Below are 6,000 nucleotides of genomic sequence, written 5' to 3'. Positions count from 1 at the left end.
ATACACACAGGTACTGCAGTCTGTCAGTTTGACGGGTGGGGACCTTTTCCTGACACAAAGTGTGTGTGTGTGTGTGTGTGTATAAGTGTGTGTAAGGGTATACATCACATTAAACGGCTAAATTCAAAGTGTGTAAGGGTGTAAATCATATTAAATGGATGAATTCTGAATATGCGTTGAGTCTATGCATTAGAAAACACTCATCACAAATTATATTTTAACCAACAAAATAACATTTTATAGCTTTTTCATGATCATACTCAACACAAAAAACTGATAATTATAGCTGATAATATTATTAATCATGCCCAACTGGGTCGTTTTTAAATTATGGAATGTTGTTAAAACAAATTTCAAAAAAGTAAAAGTTAAAAAAAAAAATATTTGAGTTACACAAAAGCTTTTTATTTGTCTTCTTCCCAGTTGTGCTTGAGAGAGCAGATGAGAGAGCAGAGGAGGAGCAGAGGAACAGTAGAGGAGGAGCAGAGGAACAGTAGAGGAGGAGCAGAGGAGGAGCAGAGGAACAGTAGAGGAGGAGCAGAGGAACAGGAGAGGAGGAGCAGAGGAACAGTAGAGGAGGAGAGGAACAGTAGAGGAGGAGCAGAGGAACAGCAGAGGAGCAGAGGAACAGTAGAGGAGGAGCAGAGGAACAGCAGAGGAGCAGAGGAACAGTAGAGGAGGAGCAGAGGAACAGTAGAGGAGGAGCAGAGGAACAGGAGAGGAGGAGCAGAGGAACAGTAGAGGAGGAGCAGAGGAACAGTAGAGGAGGAGCAGAGGAACAGTAGAGGAGGAGCAGAGGAACAGTAGAGGAGGAGCAGAGGAACAGCAGAGGAGGAGCAGAGGAACAGTAGAGGAGCAGAGGAACAGTAGAGGAGGAGCAGAGGAACAGTAGAGGAGGAGCAGAGGAACAGTAGAGGAGGAGCAGAGGAACAGTAGAGGAGGAGCAGAGGAACAGTAGAGGAGGAGCAGAGGAATAGGAGAGGAGGAGCAGAGGAACAGCAGAGGAGCAGAGGAACAGGAGAGGAGGAGCAAGGGAAAAGGAGAGATTATCTTGTCCCAAGCCCAAGCAAGACAGTCATCTGGCATGATAATAAAAATTCTAATAATAATCATCATCATCATAATAAAACTGAATATTGGTGTTTTATTATTGACTCATATATATATATACTTTTGTAATATCGTTTTGCTTTTCTTACCTCAATAAATTCAGGAAGTTTAGTAAATGATAGCAAAACAAGTCCTTTCTTTGGAGGGACTTTAATGACTATGTACAGTATATGTAACCATTCAATGCTAATACTAAATTCTATGAGGAATACACTATAAAAGGCAACTGTTATGATTGAATCAGATTCAGAGGAACAACAATTTTGAAGAAATTGAAAGGGTAAGTTCAAGCTGTATTGTACAGTATCTATCAGAAATCAATAGAAGTAGCCCAAATGAATGACTCATGCATTCTGAGGAAAACAACAAAATCATGATTTTCTGCCATTAGAGCTCATGTGGAGCAGTTATGAGTCTGAAAATGTAGATTCTGCATCTCTGTCATGTGCTTCAACATATTCTGGTGAAATAAAGTTGAAAACTTTTCTCCAAGTGTGTGTAAAGCTGGGTTATAGTGTGTTTTTTCCAAGAAAGGGATTTTTTTAGAAATGCATCAACCCTGCAGGCTTGTTTGTCGTGCAGAGTGTTACCAAGATATACATTTTCAAGAGAATCGGCGCAGCCGTTTTGCTATTATAAGCATTTAAAGGGTGGCGATTTGGCCTTTGACCTCTGACAGCTCAAAGGCTCCTGTTTTTTAAAAACATTTCTTTTTAAATGTTATGACAGTAATGAAATTCTGTTATGTCCCTGAATAACACTATGAGGTTGAATTTTGGAATTTCAAAGTATTTTAATGAATGCCCTGTAAAGGGTTAAAAAAAAAACCCTGCGCATTCGACACAGTAAATATGATCAACTTGACACACACATCCAGATTTTTGCGGTCCCCAACGCACCTATGCCCATCCCCCACTCAGAGTGACAGTGTGGGTTTTTAAAACAGACAGGATCATAATTTTATTTTCTAAACAGGATGATGACATTAATTAATTAAGTTATATTGTAGGATAATTATCTGAAATATTTTATTTCTAGTTTGTTTTAATGATGTAATGACAGGGGGGTCGGACACACTTCCTGACATGCGCAGTCCCCATCTGACCTCTGCCCCTCCCCGACTCACACAACCTAACGGAAAGTGAGGAGAAGGTCAGTCAGGTTGGAGAGAGGATGGAGACAGGTGGACACAGCAAACGGAGGAAAACATTAACACACGGGAAAACTAAGTAAGTTTACAGTTTTTGTCACATAAATTATTATTAATAATGAGCATTTTGGCTAGCGTGTTAGCTGCTAAGAGCTCACTAGTTTTTATATTAGCTAGAAATAACAATTAGCATTGTGGCTAGCGCGTTAGCTGCTAAGACCTCACTCATTTCTATAGTAGCTAGAAAGTCAACATGTGTTAGCTTCTCATCAGACAATGTTTGTAAATTTTTTCTGATAAATTAGATTTTTGCACGGATATTTCCAGGGGTTAAAGTGGGACTCTGGAGCTAAGCTCTGGCACCTAAATCATTCAATTGAAACTGGCAGTAGCACCATGGACAACAAATTATTTTCACTCTTCAGTAAGGATCAGGATAAGGATAATATTTATTGATAGTGTGCTGTGTGAAACTGCTGACGATGGAGCGGATCCAGTGTGAGTTCACACATTGACTTTAATTGAAACCAAGTTAGACAACCGGAGCAGGACCGGAAACGCATCAGGTGTATTTTGGCCGTTTACATACAGTCTAGCCATGTGTTACCGGCCTGAGCCTGCTCCTTTAAGCACAATGGTTTATGGGAAATATAGGAGACGAAGGTGTTTTGTGTTTATGCACGACCCCTTCTGGTCTCGTGCCATACTTTTCACCTTGTCTGTAAAGAAATTAAAGGATCCAGTTCGCAAGATTTACTGCCTTCCACGCAGTCTGTTTTGACAGCAGCCCAGACGGCTTGTTACCTGCACGAAACAAGCCAACACAGTATATATATATATATATATATTTTTTTTTTTTTTTTTTTTTTTTTATATATACAGTCTGTGTGTGTAGCTAACAGCAGATACCCTCAGTCTGCTGTGTTAATATGCAAGTTAATGTGCATGTGATGTAAACAAAGCAGCTTGTCAGCTGCATCAGACCAGTGACATAACTCCAGTAAAAATGTACCTGCACTCCCTGATGGTTTTGTTGTTGTTTTTATGTCCTGCAGACAGAGTACTCTATCCATGTATTCTGCATGCTTACAGCGTTTGAGGGATCATCATGATAAATGCTTATCCAAGTACATGGAGTATGTGGATCACCAAACCGAGGTAAAGATGATTGGTCTTTGTTATTCACATCTGATATAATATTGATCGCATGAAGGTAAGAACGCAAGCAAACTGTACTCAGTTGTTGCCAGAAAAGAACATTAAGAATATCACTAGCCCTGCAGTTTTTTAGGTAATTTATATTATGGTAGAAATTGTATAATTGTATAATTCCTCATGCACCTATCTGCGGCAGATAGTAAACACAGGGGAAAATTGTTCATGCAAACATTTGAAAGCTTGATGTTGTATAATGAGTCTAACTTATTTCAGAGGGCCTCTTACACAATATGTTTTAGTTGTGTGTTATTTTTTTAGGTCATGCAGGTGTCTACATTTTAGTCCTCAGGACTGCCATACCAAGAAAGGGACTGTACGTCACCACAGGATAAGACATCCGAGTTAGTGCCAGCCTCCAACAGCTCGGTCAGCTCAAGGAAGTCCACTCCACACACATAATGCATGATCGGGCTCGGGAGTGACGGAATACATGTAACGACCTTATGTGATTATGATGCAATAAAAAAGGTAACTGTACTACAGTTACAGAAAAAAAACAGCTGACAATGACATCAGCTGACAATGACATTTAGTAAATTTGGGATTATTTTGCAGGATTACAATTTTAATGCATTTTATGATATATATATTTTTCATTTCAAACCTGTGATTTTGACCTGTGATGCTGATATGGTGTGTGGGGTTGGGAGGGATTGTTTTGTTAAACAATAGCGCTGATTTGCCTGTAATTAAAGTTGGTGCCTATGCATTCACATCAATGTGAAAATCCCACACCACACACCCACCACTGGCAAAGTTTCTCTCACGTACATAAAAATGTACATTAATGTATGGTGTGCGTGTCAAATACAAACCCGGGAAAGCAACGCTAACCACGTCATACATTACTACCATTGCTGCCTTGTAGCTTCTTTGGGAAAAAGCCCACTGTCTGAATTTACATCACGATGTTCATTATCTTTCATTCGTTTGGCATTTCTTGTTGAAAATGTGGCAGGTGAACACTGTGTGTTTAAAACAGCATTATGGGAGCTCTTAATCCATACTGTGAACTATAACGGAGCATATTGTGTCTGCCATGTAAAAGAAGCAGTTTACTTTTTGCTTAATAGACTGAACAATGTGGTCAAGAACATTTTCATTGTAGGACTATAAGCTACTGCCTAAACTTGGTTTTCTCAATTTCTTTTACGAGCTCACATTGTTCAGCTGTCTTACAGAAAACACAAAGTCATTTTATTGATATTTAGTTTCTTTTGATTTTATCAGCATATTCTGTATTGGAAAAAATCCAAATTAATTGAAAGAAATCAAGTTATATTACTTTAAATTATGTTATTATTATAATGTGGACACCAGTATACGACACAGCACTAAGTTAACATTCACAAAATAACAGTGCTGCATTTCTGCATTTTATTTTTATCCATCACTGATGATCATGAAGAAGGTATTTTATACACTAACTGACATTTTGCTCTCCCTCTTGCTTCTTGTTTGTAACTTTATTTTACAAAAGCAGAAACATTAATATAATCATGTGTTAGTATTCCAAAATTAGCTAAATAATGTTTTTAATGAGACGATTGATCAGAAATGTGTGAATGGAGTTCATAACCTGTGTTATTACTGATGGGATACTTTCAGCTGGATGGTAGAGCTGCTGCCTGACACAGAAAACCTGCTTTAAGCTGACCTTATTTCTTAGGTCAGTTTATTCTTTATTCTTTTCTTAGGACCCCAAATAGATGACAGAGCACAGCAAGATGAATCTTCTGCTACAGGTATGACACAAGCTGGACTGTTTGCCTATTACCTTTTTCAATACAGATCCACTTAGCAGATATTTTTATTATTAGCATTATTAAGACAAGTTGTAGTTGGTACATTTCTTATCCTGTATGATGGATACGATAAGAAATGAAAGATTGTACATGGAAAACAAGATAAACAAGCTAAAATGATCTTCTATACCTGGCTCAGTTTAAACAGCTGCCGTATAGTTATTACTTTGAATAGTAACTTTAATTGGTGCATTTGTAGAAAAACACCAAAACAAATACGTAACTGGTTTAGTACCACATCAGTCAGGACAACTGGTGATGTAGTCCATTTTAGTTTCTATCATATTATCAGCTTTCAGGACATCGCTTGATGTAATTACACATCTGATCAACTATTAAAGCTGGTTGCTCTTTGAAATCTGACGTTGAGACAATGTGAATGTGTTGAGTTTGAGTGAGACTAGCAATGGGGTCTATAGATCTAATTGTCTTTTTTCTGTCTTCCTGTCATAGAAACCTCAAAGAAGAGGATGTGGACACCTGTTGAAGTTCGTGCAGTGGAAAAAACACTAAAGGTGTTCATAGACTCGGGGAAAGTTCCTGGTAAAGCAGACTGTTTGGATCGCATCGAGACATCACTGCAAGAGCTGAAGACAAGAAGCTGCAGGGCTGTGAAGTATTATATATATATATATATATATATATATATATATATATATATATATATATATGTATATTATTATATATTATTATATATGTTAAAAATCGAATCACAGC

General features: G+C 37.9%; 1 long non-coding RNA gene across 3 annotated transcripts; it reads left to right on the top strand.

Annotated features, from left to right (window-relative positions):
- The first annotated feature begins 2,024 nt into the window (after positions 1 to 2,024).
- Positions 2,025 to 5,912, top strand: LOC306818587. Of its 3 annotated transcripts, XR_013778301.1 has the most exons (6): positions 2,025 to 2,039; positions 2,173 to 2,339; positions 3,316 to 3,418; positions 3,761 to 3,844; positions 5,188 to 5,223; positions 5,737 to 5,912. It is a non-coding gene; the product is annotated as an uncharacterized lncRNA (long non-coding RNA). The 3 variants fall into 3 exon arrangements; XR_013778302.1 differs by lacking the exon at positions 2,025 to 2,039 and having other exon boundaries at positions 2,123 to 2,339; XR_013778303.1 differs by lacking the exons at positions 2,025 to 2,039; positions 5,188 to 5,223 and having other exon boundaries at positions 2,128 to 2,339.
- Positions 5,913 to 6,000: the final 88 nt, after the last annotated feature.

Source organism: Symphodus melops (assembly GCF_947650265.1).
Source record: "Symphodus melops genome assembly, chromosome: 2".
Taxonomy (NCBI): Eukaryota; Metazoa; Chordata; class Actinopteri; order Labriformes; family Labridae; genus Symphodus; species Symphodus melops.
Note: the sequence above shows the minus strand (reverse complement) of the source record. Positions and strands in the feature narration are given on the sequence as shown.